Source organism: Cynocephalus volans, chromosome X, assembly GCF_027409185.1.
Source record: "Cynocephalus volans isolate mCynVol1 chromosome X, mCynVol1.pri, whole genome shotgun sequence".
NCBI lineage: Eukaryota > Metazoa > Chordata > Mammalia > Dermoptera > Cynocephalidae > Cynocephalus > Cynocephalus volans.
In genome coordinates, this window is record NC_084478.1 from 109325266 (window position 1) to 109346231 (window position 20966).

At 39.1% G+C, this 20966-nt stretch overlaps 1 pseudogene; it reads left to right on the forward strand.

Moving 5' to 3' along the window:
• Positions 1–19217: 19217 nt before the first annotated feature.
• Positions 19218–20392, forward strand: LOC134368160 (protein ARMCX6-like; annotated as a pseudogene).
• The last annotated feature ends 574 nt before the right edge of the window (positions 20393–20966 follow it).

The following is a 20966-nucleotide window of genomic DNA, read 5'->3' on the forward strand; positions in this document are numbered from 1 at the left end:
TTTCTTAATTAATCATTTGCCTGATTGATATAAACTTTTGATTAGTTTTCATGTTCTGATAAAATTGATTCTGATAGTCTTGCCAGTTTATTCACTGCTTTTGTGGAGAGATGGAGTTCCCTACTCTGCCATTTTTCTTGAGATCATTCTAACATTTTCTTGATCAAACTGCTGGACTTCCTCATGGAATAATGGCTGCACTTGAGACATCTGTACCATTCTCATGGAAATGGGCATCTGGGCAAGGAGGCTCCTCTGCTCTTGGGACAGTGAGCTCCAAGGGTGGACCCTTCCAGTGCCTCAGTTTCTGTTTGAGAAATTCTTTAGTTCTCCACTACTTTTGAAGGATAATTTCACTGGACACAGAATTCCAGTTGTTTAGCGATCCCCTCCCTGCAACATTTAAAATAACTCCACTCTCTTCTTGCTTGCATGTTTTTTGATGAGAAGTTCAGTGTAATTCTTATCCTTGTTCCTGTATGGGTAAAAAGTTTTTTCCATATGGCTTTTTAAAAGATTTTCCTTGTCTTTTTTTTTTTTTTTGCAGTTTGAATATGATATGTCAAGATATAGATTTTTTTAAAAAATTTTCTTTTGTCGATATACATTGTGGCTGATTATTGCTCCCCATCACCAAAACCTCCCTCCCTCCTCCCTCCCCCCTCCCCCCCAACAATGTCCTTTCTGTTTGCTTGTCGTATCCACTTCAAGTAATTGTGGTTGTTATATCTTCTCCCCCCCCACCGGTTTTTTTTTTTTGTGTGTGTGTATGTGAATTTATATATTAATTTTTAGCTCCCACCAATAAGTGAGAACATGTGGTATTTCTCTTTCTGTGCCTGACTTGTTTCACTTAATATAATTCTCTCGAGGTCCATCCATGTTGTTGCAAATGGCAGTATTTCATTCGTTTTTATAGCTGAGTAGTATTCCATTGTGTAGATGTACCACATTTTCTGCATCCACTCATGTGATGATGTAAATTTGGGCTGGTTCCAACTCTTGGCTATTGTAAAGAGTGCTGCGATGAACATTGGGGAACAGGTATACCTTCGACTTGATGATTTCCATTCCTCTGGGTATATTCCCAACAGTGGGATAGCTGGGTCGTATGGTAGATCTATCTGCAATTGTTTGAGGAACCTCCGCACGATTTTCCATAGAGGCTGCACCATTTTGCGGTCCCACCAACAATGTATGAGAGTTCCTTTTTCTCTGCAACCTCTCCAGCATTTATCGTTCAGGGTCTTTTGGATTTTAGCCATCCTAACTGGGGTGAGATGGTATCTCAGTGTGGTTTTGATTTGCATTTCCCAGATGCTGAGTGATGTTGAGCATTTTTTCATATGTCTGTTGGCCATTTGTATATCTTCCTTAGAGAAATGCCTACTTAGCTCTTTTGCCCATTTTTTAATTGGGTTGCTTGTTTTCTTCTTGTAAAGTTGTTTGAGTTCCTTATATATTCTGAATATTAATCCTTTGTCAGATGTATATTTTGCAAATATTTTCTCCCACTCTGTTGGTTGTCTTTTAACTCTGTTAATTGTTTCTTTTGCTGTGCAGAAGCTTTTTAGTTTGATATAATCCCATTTGTTTATTTTTCCTTTGGTTGCATGTGCTTTTGGGGTCATATTCATGAAGTCTGTGTCCAGTCCTATTTCCTGAAGTGTTTCTCCTATGTTTTCTTTAAGAAGTTTTATTGTTTCAGGGTGTATATTTAAATCCTTAATCCATTTTGAGTTGATTTTAGTATATGGTGAGAGGTATGGATCTAGTTTCATTCTCCTGCATATGGATATCCAGTTATCCCAGCACCATTTGCTGAAGAGGCAGTCCCTTCACCAGTGAATAGGCTTGGTGCCTTTGTCAAAGATCAGATGGCAGTAAGTGTGTGGGTTGATTTCTGGATTCTCTATTCTATTCCATTGGTCAGTGTGTCTGTTTTTATGCCAGTACCATACTGTTTTGGTTATTATAGCTTTGTAGTATAGCTTAAAGTCAGGTAGTGTTATGCCTCCAGCTTCATTTTTATTGCTCAGCATTGCTTTGGCTATGCGTAGTCTTTTATTGTTCCATATAAATGTCTGGATAGTTTTTTCCATTTCTGAGAAAAATGTCTTTGGAATTTTGATGGGGATTGCATTGAATTTGTATATCACTTTGGGTAGTATGGACATTTTCACTATGTTGATTCTTCCAATCCAAGAGCATGGGATATCTTTCCATCTTCTTGTATCCTCTCTAATTTCTCTCAGCAGTGGTTTGTAGTTCTCATTATAGAGATTTTTCACCTCCTTGGTTAACTCAATTCCTAAGTATTTTATTTTTTTGGTGGCTATTGTAAATGGGCAGGCTTTCTTGATTTCTCCTTCTGCATGTTCACTATTGAAGAAAAGAAATGCTACTGATTTTTTTGTGTTGATTTTGTATCCTGCTACTGTGCTGAAATCATTTACCAATTCCAGCAGTTTTTTTGTAGAGGTTTTAGGCTGTTCGATATATAGGATCATGTCATCTGCAAACAGGGACAGTTTGACTTCATCTTTTCCAATCTGGATGCCCTTTATTTCCTTCTCTTCTCTGATTGCTCTGGCTAGTACTTCCAACACTATGTTGAATAGGAGTGGTGAGAGTGGGCATCTTTGTCTAGTTCCTGTTCTTAAAGGAAAAGCTTTCAGCTTTTCCCCATTCAGGATGATATTGGCAGTGGGTTTGTCATATATGGCTTTAATTATGTTGAGAAACTTTCACTCTATACCTAACTTGTAGAGGGTCTTTGTCATGAATGAGTGCTGAATTTTATCAAATGCTTTTTTAGCATCTATAGAGATGATCATATGGTCCTTGTGTTTGAGTTTATTAATATGGTGTATCACATTTATTGATTTGCATATGTTGAACCAACCTTGCATCCCTGGGATGAATCCCACTTGATTGTGGTGAATAATTTTACGTATGTGTTGCTGTATTCTGTTTGCTAGTATTTTAGTGAGGATTTTTGCATCTATATTCATCAAGGATATTGGCCTGTAGTTTTCTTTTTTGGTTATATCTTTACCTGGTTTTGATATCAGGGTGATGTTTGCTTCATAGAATGAGTTTGGGAGATTTGCGTCCGCTTCAATCTTTTGGAATAGTTTGTAAAGAATCGGTGTCAATTCCTCTTTGAATGTTTGGTAAAATTCTGCTGTGAATCCATGTGGTCCTGGGCTTTTCTTTGTTGGGAGCCTTCTGATAACAGCTTCAATCTCCTTTATTGTTATTGGTCTGTTCAATTTTTCTACGTCTTCATGGTTCAGTTTTGGGAGCTTGTGTGTGTCCAGAAATTTATCCATTTCCTCCAGATTTTCAAAATTGTTGGCGTATAGTTGTTTATAGTAGTCTCGAATGATTCCTTGTATTTCAGATGAATCAGTTTTAATATCGCCTTTTTCATTTCTAATTTTGGTTATTTGAGTCTTCTCTCTTCTTTTTTTTGTTAGCCATGCTAATGGTTTGTCAATTTTATTTATCTTTTCAAAAAACCAACTTTTTGATTCATTGATCTTTTGAATTGTTTTTTGGTTTTCAATTTCATTTAGTTCTGCTCTGATCTTAATGATTTCTTTCCGTCTGCTAACTTTAGGTTTGGATTGTTCTTGTTTTTCTAGTTCTTTAAGGTGAAGTGTTAGATTGTTCACTTGCCATCTTTCTATTCTTCTGAAGTGAGCATTTAATGCAATAAATTTCCCCCATAATACTGCTTTTGCAGTATCCCACAGGTTTTGGTATGATGTATCATTATTTTCATTAGTTTCAATAAATTTTTTGATTTCCTGCTTGATTTCTTCTTGGACCCATATGTCATTAAGTAGAATGCTGTTTAATTTCCATGTGTTTGTATAGTTTCCAGAGTTTTGTTTGTTATTATTTTCTAGTTTTAATCCATTGTGGTCTGACAAAATACATGGCATAATTCCAATTTTTTGAATTTATTGAGACTTGATTTGTGACCTAATATGTGATCTATCCTGGAGAATGATCCTTGTGCTGATGAGAAGAATGAATATTTTGAGGTTGTTGGATGGAATGTTTTGTAGATATCTGCCAATTCCAATTGGTCTAGAGTCTTGTTTAGATCTTGTGTTTCTCTACTGATTCTTTGCCTTGATGATCTGTCTAATATTGACAGTGGGGTGTTCAGGTCCCCTGCTAATATGGTATTAGTGTCTATTTCCTTCTTTAGATCTAATAGAGTTTGTTTTATAAATCTGGCTGCTCCAACATTGGGTGCGTACATATTTATGATTGTTTTGTCTTCTTGATGGATCAGTCCTTTTATCATTAAGTAGTGTCCCTCATTGTCTCTTTTTAAGGTTTTTAGTTTAAAGTCTATTTTGTCAGATATAAGAATAGCTACTCCAGCTCGTTTTTCTTTTCTGTTTGCATGGTAAATCTTTTTCCATCCTTTCACCTTTAGTCTATGTGAATCTTTATGGGTGAGGTGGGTCTCTTGTAGGCAGCATATAGTTGGGTCCTCCTTTTTGATCCAGTCAGCCAGTCTGTGTCTTTTGATTGGGGAATTTAAGCCTTTTACATTAAGAGTTGTTATTGAAAGGTGTTGATTTATTCCTAGCATTTTATTGGTTGTTTGGTTGTCTTAGGTGTCTTTTGCTCCTTGCTTTCTGATTTACTGTTTGGTTTCTGTGTTTGTTGGTTCCTTAGGTTGTAGATAGCGTTTATGTTTGCATGTTTTCTCTTCATGAATGCCATTTTTATTATACTAGTGGGTTTTGATTTTTCTTGGGTTTTTATGGCAGTGGTAGTTATTTTTCAGGAACCAAACCCAGTACTCCCTTGAGGATTTCTTGTAAGGGTGGTCGTGTGGTAGTGAACTCCCGCAGTTTCTGTTTGTCTGAGAAATATACTATTTGCCCTTCATTTCGGAAGGATAGCCTTGCAGGGTAGAGTATTCTTGGCTGGCAATCTTTGTCTTTTAGTATTTTGAATATATCATCCCATTCCTTTCTAGCTTTTAGGGTTTGTGATGAAAAGTCTGATGTTAGCCTGATTGGGGCTCCCTTATAGGTGATTTGACACTTCTCTCTTGCAGCTTTTAAGATTCTCTCTTTGTCTCTGAGTTTTGCCAATTTGACTATATCATGTCTTGGAGAAGGCCTTTTTGGGTTGAATATGTTTGGAGATCGTTGAGCTTCCTGGATCTGAAGATCTGTGATTTTTCCTATACCTGGGAAGTTTTCTGCCACTATTTTATTGAATATGTTTTCAATGCAATCTCCATTTTCCTCCCCTTCTGGAATACCCATGACTCGGATATTTGAGCGCTTACGGTTGTCTGATATCTCTCTCAGATTTTCTTCAATGTCTTTGATTCTTTTTTCTTTCTTTTTGTCTGCTTGTGTTATTTCAAACAGCCCATCTTCAAGTTCAGAGGTTCTGTCTTCAACTTCGACAAGCCTGCTGGGTAAACTCTCTGTTGTGTTTTTTATTTCGCTGAATAACTTCTTCAGTTCATCAAGTTCTGCTACATTTTTTTTCAGGACATTGATTTCCTTGTACATTTCCTCTTTCAGGTCCTGTATATATATACTTTTCCTCATTTCATCATGATGTCTAGCTGAGTTTTCTTGTATCTCATTCAGTTTCCTTAGAATTATCACTCGAAATTCCTTGTCAGTCATTTCAAGGGCTTCTTGTTCTATAGGATCTAGAGTTTGAGATTTATTAACTTTTGGTGCTGTACTTTCTTGATTTTTTGTATTTCTGGTATCTTTTTTTTGATGTTTATTCATTGTGGCAGGGGGTTTCACAGTCCACTGGTTTGAGACTAATGACTAACTAAGATGTTGCTGTGGTTGCCAATTTCGTATGGCTACCTCCGTGACTGCTCAGTTGGCCTCTAGTGCCTTGTGTATATGGTTGCCTCGGGTCTTGGGCCTCTCCAGGGAGCCACCTTTCTGGTCAGCTTGCACTCTGCTGGGCTGGTGGATCACTTACCACAGGGTGTGTGATCTCTGTTGAGCTTTCACTTCCTGTGCAGGACTTCTCCCTGTTCCGTGTGCTCTGGCCCAGGCTGTTGCATCGTGCAGTGGTGACCCCACAGGGTGTGTGGTTTCTGTCGAGTCTCCGCCTCTTTGGCCGCACGTCTCCCCACTCTGTGCGCACTGTGCTGGGCTGGGACGTGTCTTCTGCAACCCTCGTCTATCAGCTGGGCCTTCAAGACCCTGCTCGGCACCGCCTCGCCCAGGAAGTCTACCAGGTTTCTGGTAGGCACAGACGACTGGTCACTCTGGGTGCCTTTGTAGCACTGTGTAGATGTTTCTCGGGACTTGTTCACCTTTTATTCCCCCGGCATGGATCGAGTCTAGCTCCCGCCTGCCGCCAGCTCTCCAGCAGGTTCAAGCGGACTTGGGAACTCTCCTACCACACTATTCCCAACCAGAAATTGGTTAGGCGTTTTTCCGAACTGGTGGCCACAGAGATGGTATCTGCCTCCCAGTAACAGGAAGTATACGGGGGGCGGAGTCCAGGGTGTGGTGGAGTGACAGTCGGCCCCGCCCGTACTTCCTTGCCCTCCCGACACTTGCCGGGGACGCCCCACGCCACCAGCTCCGCCAGAGAACCGCAGAGGGAGTGGGAGGGGAGGCCGGCCCGCAGGCCCTGGGAAGCCCCGCACTGGGCCAAGCAAGTGGGAAGGCTCAGTGAGGGGCCGAGCCGAGCTGGGTCGGAGCTGCCAGCACCTGGGAAAATGGAGGCAGCCCCGGGGAGGTGAGTGACCCAGTGATGCAGGCTGAAGCCGGGTGGGCGTCAGCCTCCCGTGCAGGGCTGGGCCAGGGGTCACTCACAGGGCTGTGCCAGGTCGGGTGCTCACTCTCTGCCTCTGGTTTGTCGCCTTCCCCGTTCTCGGCCGCTGCCGCCACGGGCTGTTCAGTTGGTCCCGCGGCGCGGCTTGGGCTCTCCCAGGAATCTTCTTTAATGCCAGCCTGAAACCTCGAATCCTGAATAGGGCAGCTGGCCGCCTTCAGCGCGGCTCCGGCCTCCGGGATCCTGTCTGCATCCACAGCAGCCCTGGCGTCATTTTCCCTGTTTAGAGACTCACTTTTGCAGCTAAGAAACAGTTCTTTTCCTGTTCCACACTTCAAAGCTGTTGCCTGTAAATGAGGCAGCCTCTCCTGCCGGGGGCAAAGTCGCGGTCAGCCCCCACGACCGGCCAGCAGCAGCGGTCCTCCCTTAAGAGATGGCGAGAGGAAGGGCCACAAGTTTCCCGGCTGCCTGAGGCCCAGTGGCCACCTTTTCCACCTCAGCTACTCCGCGCCAACTGCCGCAGCCACCGCCATCTTGAAACCACAAATCCTCTCTAGATTTTTTTTTTTAAAAATATTTATCTTGCTTGCTGTTTTCTGAGCTTCTTGGATCTGCAGTTTGATTTCTGTTGCTAATTTATTTTTTCATTTTATTCACTTTTTATTATTAAGAATTGCTTTTTAAAAATTATTTTATTTTATTTTGTCAATATACAATGTGGTTAATTATTGTGGCCCCCATTACTGAAACCTCCCTCCCCCTGCCGCTCCCCCCTCCCTCCCACCAACCTCCTTTCTGTTCACTTGTCATATCAACTTCAAGGAATTGTAATTATTGTGTATTCTTCCCTCTTCCCCCAGGTTATGTATATTTATTTATTTATTTTTAGCTCCCACAAATAAGTGATAACATGTGATATTTCTCTTTCTGTGCCTGACTCGTTTCACTTAATGTAATTCTCTCTAGGTCCATCCATGTTGCAATGGCAGTATTTCATTCTTTTTTTTTATAGCAGAGTAGTATTCCACTGTGTAGATATATCAAATTTTGCATATCCACTCATCTGATGATGGACATTTTGCAGTCCCACCAACAATGTATGAGACTTCCCTTTTATCTGCAACCTTGCCAACAATTATCATTCACAGTCTTTTGGATATTAGCCATCCTAAATGGGGTGAGATGGTATATCAGTGTGGTTTTGATTTGCATTTTCTGAATGCTGAGTGATGTTGAGCATTTTTTCATGTGTCTATTGGCCATTCGTATATCTTCCTTTAAGAAATGCCCATTTAGCTCTTTTGCCCATTTTTAAATTGGGTTACTTTTTTTTGTTGTTGTTGTTGTAAAGTTGTTTGAGTTCCTTGTATATTCTGGATATTAATCCTTTGTCAGATGTATATTTGGCAAATATTTTTCTCCCACTCTGTTGGTTGTCCTTTAACTCTGTCAATTGCTTCTTTTGCTGTGCAGAAGCACCATATACTAAAATCAACTCAAAATGGATTAAAGAATGCAGCCTCTATGGAAAATGATATGGAGGTTCCTCAAACAATTGCAGATAGATCTACCATATGACCCAGCTATCTTACTGCTGGGAATATACCCAGAGGAATGGAAATCATCAAGGCGAAGGTATACCTGTTCCCCAATGTTCATTGCAGCACTCTTTACAATAGCCAAGAGTTGGAACCAGCCCAAATGTCCATCATTGGATGAGTGGATATAGAAAATGTGGTACATCTACACAATGGAATACTACTCAGCTATAAAAACAAATGAAATACTGCCATTTGCAATGACATGGATGGACCTTGAGAGAATTATATTAAGTGAAACAAGTCAGGCACAGAAAGAGAAATACCACATGTTCTCACTTATTGGTGGGAGCTAAAAATTAATATATAAATTCACACACACACACACAGACACAAACACACACACACACACAAAAAAACCGGGGTGGGGGGAAGAAGATATAACAACCACAATTACTTGAAGTTGATACGACAAGCAAACAGAAAGGACATTGTTGGGGGGGAGGGAGGAGAGGGAGGAGGGAGGAAGGTTTTGGTAAGGGGCAACAATAATCAACCACAATGTATATCGACAAAATAAAAGTTAAAAAAAAAACCCAAAATGGATTAAAGAATTAAATATACACCCTGAAACAATAAAGCTTCTTAAAGAAAACATAGGAGAAACACTTCAGGAAGTAGGACTGGGCACAGACTTCATGAATATGACCCCAAAAGCACGGGCGACCAAAGGAAAATTAAACAAATGGGATTATATCAATCTGCTGCTAATTTTGAAAAATTATCATCCATTATTACTTCAAATGCTTCTTCTTTCTATCCTTATTATTATTGTGGTATTCTCATTACATATATATTACACCTTTTGTACTTGTTCCACAATTCTGGATATTCTGTTCTTTTTTTCATTCTTTTTTTCTCTTTGCATTTCAGTTGGGAAGTTTCTATTGATATATCTTCAAGCTCACTGATATTTTTTTCCTCAGCTGTATCCAGTCTACTGATGGGCTTATCAAAGGCATTCGTTATTTTGTTGCAGTGTTCTGATTTCTAGCATTTCTCTTTGATTCTTTATTAGCTTTTTCATCTCTTTGTTTATTTACTTTTTCCATTAGCTCTCTTAAAATATACATCATAGTTATTTTAAATTCCCTGTGATAATTCCAAAATCTGTGTCATATCTGAGTTTGGTTTTGAGGTTTGCTTTGTCTCTTCAGACTGTTTTTTGTTTTTGTCTTTTGCCCTTTAGCATACCTTGTACTTTTCTTGTTTAAATTTGTCATAAGGTATTGGGTAATAGGAGCTGAGATAGTTAGGCTTTCATGTGAGGTTTTATGCTACTCTGGCTAGGAGCAGGGCTGTGTTTTATGTTTGCTGTACTGTTGGTTCCGGAGGTTTTAGTTTCCTTTAGTTTTCTTTTCTTTTTTCTTGTTCCCTCTTGTCTTTAGGTTTTTCCAAGAACTCCTTAAATTGAGTCTGTGTCTCGGTTGTTATTTACTGTTACACTGAATCTGTGTTGATGTGGTGATGTGTTCAGGAAGGGAAGCATTCTGTAATCTTGTAATTAAATTTCAGTGTTTTAATGGCCATGAATCTCTGGGATGTGACATTCAAGAGCACTTGTTACCCTTTTTTTCTTCCTTTATGTGAGACAGGGGCTGGAGCTGGCCAATTGCTCCAGGTCAGATAAGGCCCTGGTAAATTAGTTTCCCTTTCAGGACAGGCCTTTGTTATGGAGAACACTCTGGACATATTTCAAAATAATTGTTTTCCTCCCTTTCTGCCATAAACATGAGGGAATTTTTCTCCTTTTCCTCTGGTCTCCAATGTAAGAACCTGTTGGGGGTCCTTGAGGTAAAATCAATGGAAATATGTATGATCCCCTTCCCCCAAGAGTGGTTTCCCAGGGACTTCTAAATCTCAAGCTAGTTCATTCACACTTAGTCTCTAGCAATTCATCAGAATTATGATTTAAGTGTTTCTATCAGTTACTGGCTTCAGAGCCTTCAGCTTCAGAGAAGCTGGTCTTGGCTGGAATTCTACCTGTATCTCCATATTTAGGGGTGTTGGTTTACCCTGGGTCCTCGATTTTCTGTTGCATCTTAGAAAAGTTGTTGATTTTCCATTTGTTCAGCATTTTTCTTGTTATGAAGAAGTTAGTGGTGACTTCCAAGCTCTTTATATGTTGGAGCTGGAGGTAAATGTCACTATTATATGTTTTAGTTTTAGAATATCCATTTGATTTTCCCCCGACCCCGCCCAGTTCTTGGGTGAATTGTTATCTTGTTATCTCTTTTCTTGAACATATTATTCCCAATTATTTTAAAGTCTATGCCTTATATCTTCAATAGATTAATCTTCTGTAAGTCTATCTCTATAGTCTATTTCTTTTTCTTCGGTTTTTTAAAAATTCATATTTGTCTTAACTTTTAATATGCTGGTCACTTTTATTTAAATGTTGAACATTATGAATGAAAAATTGTAGAAAATTTAGATTACATTTTCTTGATTTAGAGAGGATTTTCTTTTCTTTGGGAAGTCAGTACAGGAGTAAATTACCTTAAGCCAATCAATAATTGAACTAATTTGACATGGTATCTCAGTCTTTGTCAAATCTGTTCACCCTTATTCCTTAGGGTATAGGCAGTCTTTCAGGGGTTCTAACTGACAATCTAAGGCATTTATCAGGCCCCACCAATATTGGAAGTCCCCAAACTCTAATTTTTATCTTCTGTTTGCTATGAATCTTCCAATAGTGCTATCTTCCCAGACTCTTAATTGCATCCTCCTACTTGGCTTCTTTGATTCTAGCTCTATACCTATTGAGAATTGGTAAATACCTCAAGAAGGAAAACAGCTCAGACTGCCAATTTCATTTCTTTGTAGTTTCCTTTTCTTCAGGATTTTAGTCCTTCAAAAATCCTGGCTGTCTAGGTAGCCTTGAATTCTAGATTTTGAATCCTTAGCCCTGTGAGGCTGCTGAAAGCCCCGCTCAGGTTTTCTGCCTTTCAGTAGCTTCTTTTTCAGCTTCTCCTCCTGTGTTGATAAAAAATTGGCAAATGCCTCAAGGGGAAAGTTGGTGCCAAATGTCAGTTTTGCCTCATTAAGTTCCTCTTCTCTCCAGGATTTTGGTACCTAGAATCCTGGCTGCTTTAGTAGCTCTCCAATGTCTTTAAAGAACTTAATTTATACTATTTTTTAGATTTTCTTGTCCTCAGTGGGAAGATCTGGAGGTGTTGGTTTACTATCATAGCCAGAAGCAGACTATTCTCTACAAATTTGGTATACAATATTTTTATTACCATTCCATTCAAATGTTTTCTCATTTTAATTACGATTTCTACTTTGACCCGTGGGTTATATAAAAATGTATTTCTTAACTTGTAGAAATGAGGATGTTTTTAGTTATATTTTTGTTATTGATTTGTATTTAATTGCACCATAACTAGAGAACATACTCTGTATGATTTTAATCTTTTGAAATTTTTTAAAACTTGCATTATGTCCCAGTATATGAGCAGTTTTTATAAACATTCCGTATATTTTTTAAAAGAATGTGTCTTTTGTAGTTGTTGAGTGTAGTGTTATAGCAATCAAAGATTGAACTAATTAGGTCAGGTTTGCTAATCATGTTCAGATCTTTTATATCCTGCTATTTTTTTAATCTGCTGATTCTGTCAGCTACTAAAAGAGGTATGCTAAAATTTCCCACTATGATTAGGGACTTGCCCTTAATTTCTTGTAGCTCTGTCCATTTTTACTTTTTATATTTTGAAGCTATATTGTTAGATGCACACAAATTTAGAATTATATCTTTCTGGTGAGTTATACATTTTTTCCCTCCTAGAGTGTTCTTTATCTTTAGCAATACTTTTTAATTTAAGGTTCGTTTTATTTGATGCTAATATACTCCACCAACTTTCTTTTGGTTAATGGTTTCATGGCAAATATTTTTCATCCTTTTACTTCCAACCTACCTGTATGTTCAAGCTTTTGATGTGAATGGTATAAGACTGGATTTTATTACGCAATCTTGCAATCTTTATGTTTGAGTTAAAACGTTTAGTCTGTTTTTATTTTATGTAATTTTTGATATACTTAGGGTTAAATACCTTACCTTACTTAGTTCTTCCTGTTTAATCCACCTACTCTATGTTCCATTTTCTGTCCTTTTCTGCCTTCTTTTGGATTTACTGAATTTTTGTATTATTTCTCTTTCCTCTACTAGCTTGTTAGTTACACTAATTTACTATTGTTTAGTGGTTACCCTAGAAACTACAGCATACATTCTTGAGTATTTAAAGTCTACCATTAATTGGTCCTTTTACCTTCTTCCTCTTCATAGGACTTAAAACACTAACTCCATATATCTTTGTCTCAATTTATATGCTCTTGTTTTCATGTATTTCACCTCTTTCTATATCTGCAACCTAATTCTCTCTATATTTCAATATTTCAAGACATTCCTTTAAAAAAATTTTAACATTTACTTGTACATATTTGTGGAGTACAGTGTGTTGTTTCAATACATGCGTGTATTGACTGCACAATGATTCCCTTAGGGTAGTTATCATAGTGTCAGACCGATTAGTCTACCACATATTATTGCTTTGTATAGTCAATAACTGTTCAGATCTGCCTACATACTTACTCTTTTCTTTGTACTTCCTTTCCTCCTGCTTTGTGGGAAGATACATGTTTATTCTGCCTGAAGAAGAACAACTTTTAGTTTTTCTTCTAGTATGAGTTTGCTAGTGATGATTTTTTTCTTTCTTTTTTTTTCTGGCCTAAGAATGTGTTTATTTTACTTTCATTGTTGAAGGATATTGTCCATGGGCATATAAATCTAAGTTTGCAGTAATTTTCTTTCTGCCCTTTAAAGATATCCTTCCATTGTGTGGCTTCCTCTTTTTCCTGTTTAAGAAATCAGCTATCAGTCCAGTTATTGTTCCTTTGAAGATTATCTGAGGTTTTTGTTTTATGGCTGATTTTAAGATATCCCCTTTGTTTTTGGTTCTTAGCAGTTTTATTATAATGTGCGTACGTGTAATTTTAAAAAATTATCTTGCTCAAGGTTTGACGGACTTCTTGAATTTGTGGGTTGATGTTTTAGAAAGTTCAGAAAATTCTCAACCATTATTTCTTTAGATATCACTTCTGCCTCATTCATTCTCTCCTCTCTTCCTGAATTTTAAGTACATATTTTCATACATATATGTGTATATATGTATGTGTGTATGTATATATGCATATATACACACACGTTAAATCCTTCTCTCTATTCTCTGTCCCTTACTCACTCTTAGTTTTCATCCTTCTGTGACTGATTCATTCTGGATAGTTTCTTCTGATCTATTTTCCTGTTCAATAATTTTCTCTTCATCTATGTATATTCTGCTATTATATTCATTCATTCAGTTCTTGATTTAAATTATTCTATTTTTCAACTTTAGAATTTCCATTTTATGTTTTTTGCAGTTTCCATTTATCTGCAGAAATTCTCATTATTGTCTTTTATCTCCTCAATGAGAGTAAGCATATTTATTTTAACTCTATGTCTTATAACTCTAATATCTGAGGTACCAATGAGTCTTTTTTTATTGTCTGTCTTTTCTAATGGCTTTTGTTAATTTTGTCTTGTCTTTTTGAGTACTTGATTGTATGCCAGATATTGTTATTTGTAAAACTTCAGAAATAATATGAGGCTGATGTTTTCTCTCTCCAAAGGGGATTCATGTTTGTGTCTGTTAGGCACCTAGGAGCACTAGCACTCTGGAATTACTTTAATTCAATTTTCAGTAATTAAGATTATTCAAAGTTAAACTTTGAAGTGCTTCTGAGAGTTTGTATACCTTTGGTTCACCCTGACTCTGAGGTACAGCTCTTTTAGTGTCACAACCCAAAGACATTAAAGTTCACCAGGTACACCTCTTGGCAAGATTTGGATTTTAATCTCTGTTTCCCCAGCCTCCAGAGACTGTTTAAAATTCTGCATAACCTCTCAACAGTTCTCTCCATAGTTGCATATGCTCCATTAGGAAAAAGTGGCCCTAACATTAGGCTCGAATTTCCTCACCCACTTCTATTCTAAAGCAGTTATTCTTCACTGTCTTGTTAGCCCTCCCATGCTTTTGGGAATCTTTAAAAAATGTGTTTTGTCTAGCTTCCCCAACTCAGCAGGAGGATTGGTTTTATTTACTCATATCCCATTTCCCTAACTCATGATTGAGACCTTTTGGTAAACTTTTTTCAAAGTATACCATATATATATAGAAAAGCACACAAATCCTAATTGTTCAGCTCAATAAATTTTCACAAAGTGAGCAAGAAACAAAACACTAACAACACACTGGAAATTCCCTCCATGCCCTCATTCAGTTACTAACACATCCCAAGGGTAGCCACTATTCTGACTTCAAACAATATAGATAGCTTTGTGTGTGTGTGTGTGTGTGTGTGTGTGTGTGTGTGTGTGTGTGTGTGTGTGTGTGTGTGTGTATGTATGTGTGATAACTTTAGGTAAATGAAATTAGGTAAACGAAATCATACAGTATATATTATTTTGTGTCTTTTTTGTATTTTGCTAACACTGTGAGATTAATCTGTACTATTGCATAGATAGTATTTATTGCCACTTATGAATATAAATCCCATTCATGAATATACCATATTTAATTAATCCATTCTACTGTTTTCTAGAGTCTGGAGCTATTATAAAGTACTGCTATGAACATGCTTATACAAAAGCGCTTCAAGAATTTTGCTCCTGGCCAGCTGCAAAAAAAAAAAAAAAAAAAAAAAAAGTTTGTTCCCTGTTTATGGATTGGGAGAATTAATATCATTAAAATGTTCCTATTACCCAAAGCAATCTACAGAGTCATTGAAATCCCTATCAAAACACCAATGACATTCTCCACAGAAATAGAAAAAATGATCTTAAAATTTGTGTGGAACCACAAAAGACCCCATATAGCTAAAACAATCTTAAACAAAAAGAACAAAGTTGGAGGTGTCACACTACCTGATCTCAAAATAAAAGCTATAGTAACCCAAATAGCATGGTACTGGCATTAAAATGACAAATTTACCAATGGAACAGAATAAAGAGCCCGGAAATAAATCCACGCACTTACAGCCAACTGATTTTCAACAAAGGTGCCAAAAATATAAAATGGGGAAAGGATAGCCTCTTCAACAAATGGTGCTGGGAAAATTGGATATCCACAGGCAGAAGACTGAAACTAGAACCTTATCTCTCACCATATACAAAAATCAACTCAAAATGGATTAAAGACCTAAATTTAAGATCTGGAACTATGAAACTACTAGAAGAAAACATAGGGGATATGCTATACAAAATGGGAGTGGGCAGTGCTTTTTGAACAAGACTGCAAAGGCACAGGGAACTAAAGAAAAAATATAGAAATGGGACTACATCAAACTAAAAAGCTTCTGCACAACAAAGCACGCAATCAACAAAGTGAAGAGACAACCTACAGAATGGGAGGGTGTTTGCAAACTACACACAAGACAAGGGGGTTAATATCCAGGATATATAAGGAACTCAAACAACTCAACAGCAGAAAAGCAAATAACACAATTAAAAAATGGACAAAGGATATGAAGAGACATTTTCCAAAAGAAGACATACAAATGGCCAACAGGCACATGAAAAAAATGCTCAATATCACTAGTCATCAGGGAAATGCAAACGAAAACCACAATGAGATATCATCTTACTCCAGTTAGAGTGGTTATTGTCAACAGTACAGAAAATAACAAATACTGGTGAGGATGCAGAGAAAAAGGAACTCTCCTGCATTATTGATGGGAATGTAAATTGCTACAGTCATTGTGGAAAACAGTATGGAGGTTCCTCAGAGAACTAAAAATTGAACTTCCTAATGACACAGCAATCCCACTACTGGGTATATACCCAAAGAAAATGAAATCAATATATTGAAGAGACACCTGCACTCCCATGTTCATTGCAACGCTATTCACAGTAGCAAAGAGATGGAATCAACCTAAATGTCCAACAATGAATGAATGGATAAAAAAACAAAAACAAAAACAACTGTGATATATGTACACAGTAGAATACTATTCAGCTATTTAAAAAAAATTAAATAATGTCATTTGCAGCAACATGGATGGAGATAGAGATCATTTTGTTAAGTGAAGTAAGTCAGGCACAAAAAGACAAATACCGTATGTTCTCACTCATATGTGAATCTTAAAACAAAGTGGCTCTTATTGGAGTAGAGAATAGAATAGTGGTTACCAGAGGCCAGGAGGGGAGGGGGCAGAAGAGGAGGGGAAGACGTGGATTAACAGGTACAAAGCTATGCTATTTATTCTAAGTGAATCAATATTACAGTATATGCATGTATTGAAACTATACACTGTACCCCACATATATGTACAAATAAATGTTAAAAAATTTTAAAAATTCGTGGAAAAACAGAATTAAAAGATAATATGAATCTTTCTATGACCTTTTTGAAGACCTCTTATACACGTCTTTTTGTGAATGTATGCATGCATTTCTGTAGGGTGTAAGGTTATAAGTTGTGCATATTTTTAGTCTAAAAACAAAATTAGGGTTTGGAGCCTGTAGTATAGTGAACTCAGCAAGGTAAATGCTACCTTATGGGGGCCTGTCTGGAAAGGCAGATGTTCTTGCCCAAGAGACAGTCACTCTATTCATCGTCATGTCCCATTGACCTTAACATTTGACACGGTAGCTAGAATATGTTTTGCTTGAAATCCCATTCTCAAAAATAATCAGTAGCAACATTTAGCAAACATCATTCCAGAAAACTTATACATATAAAAGTATAAACAAATTTTTTTAAAGTCAGTATTTTTAAGAAAAATGAGCAGAGACAAGAAATAATTAAAATATCTATTTCTCCATGCCTTATTTTACAAAATCTGATTTTTCATGGATCCAAGCAAGATGATGGATATTAGTGACTGAGGGGAGGGGAAGTAAAGAGATGGGCTGTTGCCCTGTATTTTAAGAGGAGACAAAGAAGTAAAAATAGAAATAATTGCTGCAGGAGAAGATATATTTTCTCCCTGGAAATCAAAGTGAGGCAAATTCCAACAAACTGGAAATGAATTTTGTTTTCGCTTCCAGAATTGGCAAAGAAAAAAAAAAGAGTGACAGTTCTCGTGTGCTGGGGGGAAGAGAGAGAGGCAGGCACACTCTTGCATCACTGCTGGCGAGAGGGGGAATTGCAGACCATGGCTCATTGGTTCCATGTATCTCAGATGAGCAAGAATTGTGAAGAGGTAAAGTCTTTTTGATCCAGCTATCAGCTTCCAGTTGACCTCAGAAAGAGATGTTTGTAGCCGAGTGAAAAAGAAGGTACTGCTGTGGTTATGTGCAGGCTGGTGTGAGAATGAGGTTTGCCTGGGAGGTCTTAGGGTCAGGGTTGGGGCAGAATCAGTTTGCCCTATATCCCTGCCCGGCCCACCAGCTTATTTTAGTACTCTAAATGGTTCCTGGGGTCAAGATGAGAGCTGGTATTGGGGATCTAGGACTGAGCAGTGAAAAATATTTGACAGATTCCTGAAATAGTAAAAGGTAGGAATTATGGCACTAAATATGTTCATCCAGCATACGGATAGATGTTCGTTTGTTTGTCTGTCTGTAGGGGGCAGCACAATCCAAGGGAAAGGAACAGGAAGACGCTATTTGGTAGAGACTAAAGCAAGCCTGCATTCTTTCAGGGAAATGTAGGGCTAGGCCAGTCACAAGGTGGTGGTAGAGGCAAGCACTAAACCAGAGCCTGCTCTTCCACTCCTGTCCTGTTTTCAGAAAACCCTTAATCCCAATCCTTTTTCTGTGGGAAAAGAGTGTCAATATCTATAGGGCAGAAAGGAGATGGGGTGGGGTAGAGCAGAAAAATGAGCATTTGTGGGGGAGGGGCAGGTGATAAAGTGACTGAAGGGCAGGGTGAGGGGTGTGTCCGAGACCTAAATAAGACGTTTGAAAGCTTAGATAGATTGCTCACTCTGGAAAGGGTGCACCTGAAACTCATGTGCCAGTGCATCTGCCAATCTCCGTTTTTTCTTGTCTACCTGTAGACAAAAATCTAGGTAAGGGAGGAAAGAAATGCTTCACACAGTGTGAGATCCTGGAGATAAGGGGCAGGGATGGGGTGTCAGAATCAGAACACAGGGTCCAGAGGCAACTCAACTTCTCTCTTTCCCAACCTTTGTTCACATTCCCTCTTACTTTGATGCTGGAAGATGGCAACTGATATACCTCTGGAAAAATAGTAGAAATGAGCTTGCAGGAATCAAATGTCAGAGGAGGAACATTTGAAAATGAAGACCCTAAATCAGGAAAGAGAGATACTGATATCCTTATATCCTGTGTATTCACAAGTCTCTCTTGGGAAACGCATATAAAAGTTTTAAGTTTACATTGTCCCTAGCTCTATGTTGGATGGCAGTTAGCTAGCTTGTGCCCAGGAAAAGAGTGTCCAAAAGTCCCCTTCCTGGATCATCACAACTAAATGACTTTTTCAAGAGTGAGACCCATCTATGACTTGTCATAGATGTGGAATACACTCAATTGGTGAATTAGTGAAAGCAGATCTGAAGGTCAGATCTAGAACTTGCTATAGTGTTTACCCACCAAGCAGAATAAGATGCAACCAAGTAAGAAAAGACCAAAAGAATGGGAAAGTGGTGAGGACAACTAAGGCATCTGGACTGCACTCAACAGTGGGCTAGGGGTGGGGGGAAGCCCTGGGGACGAGAGGGTGACATAAATCAAGGGCAGTAAGAACATGAGGCTTCCCAGAGAGGAAACGGTCCCAATAAATAAAATCACCTTTTTCCAAAAAAAAAAAGAATATGATTTTTTTGGATCCTGAAGACATCAAAAACATCACTTGTATTCTTGACCTCTCCAAGTGTCCTTCATTCAGGGAAAAATGTTGTTTGCGAAGCCCAAGGATGCTAGTTTTCCATTCAGCCATGATTATATCAATAGTCATTTGGCCAGCCTCTCAATGGTTGGAAACACGATCCCCACTCCCGACCCCACTGTTAGGGAGAAGGCTTTGTGTGCCTTGCATAGCTCGAATGCAGGTTTTGAAAATCAGGGCCAGATTGAGACATATATCGACGAAGTGTGTCGGGAGACTGTGTCACATTGCTGCAACTCATTTCTGCAGCAGGCCGGATTACATTTGTTAATAAGCATGACAGTTATTAATAACATGCTTGCCAAGTCTGTTTCAGACTTGAAGTTTCCTTTGCTATCAGAGGAAAGTGGATGTGCGAAGGTTCAGGTTTTGAAACCGCTGATGGGTTTGTCTGAAAAGCCAATCTTGGCGGGGGAATTGCTTGGTGCCCAAATGCTGTTCTCATTCATGTCACTCTTTATCAGAAATGGAAACAGAGGGATTCTCCTGGAAACCCTTGCCCCGTAAATGGCCGTCTCCAACAGAATGGGACGGAATCCACTCAAAACCCATTTGGTTTACAGATGTCAGAGATTCTGCAGCGGGTGCTACCGAAGATCCAGCCTTAGCCAATCACCACATCACTGGGTGAAAGTCCCAGTTGCTAAATCGAGGACCACTCTCTTATTGGCCAGGCAAGGCTCCCACAGAGCTTTGAGTGACTTCTTCGTTTTGCAGTCTGCAGGCGATGTGCATTGTAACTTACTCTCCTGCAACCTTCTTCATGTGGTAAAGGGATCACTTCGGCTGCAAGCTGTGAGTAAAGAACACCAAACTATAGCATCACGAGCGCTGTTGCTACCTGTGGTGGTGTCCCTGTCTTAACGGGACCACTTTGCAGAGACCAGACTCATATCGGAGCTTGTGCTGAAAATGCATTTGTTGCTGCTTAGGTTGACTTCTGTTTCATTTACTCTTTCTTCTACGTGAGCTGATGGATGGTGAACCTGTTCATCAGAAAAGTAAACTCCCCTCTGTCTACTGTCCTGACGTAACCTCCTCCACCCAAGTCTGCATCCATGTGTATCATCAATAAAGTTGTGTGCTTTGATTAGCAAAAAAGAGACATGGTCCTTGTCCTTGAGTTTACAGTCTGCACGAAGAGAAAGACAAAGATGCACAATAAGCGCCAGCTGACTGGGGCGTCTGCTTCCCGACAAATGCAAGCTTATCAGTGCTCACAGGAGGCAGGGGTAGAAACGGGCTGCTGCGGTGCTCAGGATAAGCTTCAGGAGGGGTTGGGGGCTGGAGTGGGAGGCGGTGGAAGTGGGGGGGGGGGTTGCTGGAATGAAGATGGAGTGCTGAGAGGACCGAAAGACAACAGCCTCGAAGCAGGCAGCACAGTGCCTGGCGCAAAGAAACCCCTCGATAAAGGTGTCTTTCCTTGGCTGCCGGCCTAGAGAGGAAGGTCAGTATCCTTGACGTTTGTCTGAGCATCCCCTGGTGGTGGTGGCAACGGGGGCGCTCTGCCACACATCCCTCTGTGCACATTTAGTGCATCATTCTCTCCATACGCGTTGCCGCCTGCCCAGCGCCTGCCTTGAGTAGTTCTGTCTCTCCTGTGCAGCTGCCGTTAACCCTGCTTCCGGCCGTCCCCCTTTCCTGGGCATCCCAAGCACTACTTCCAGGCAGAGTG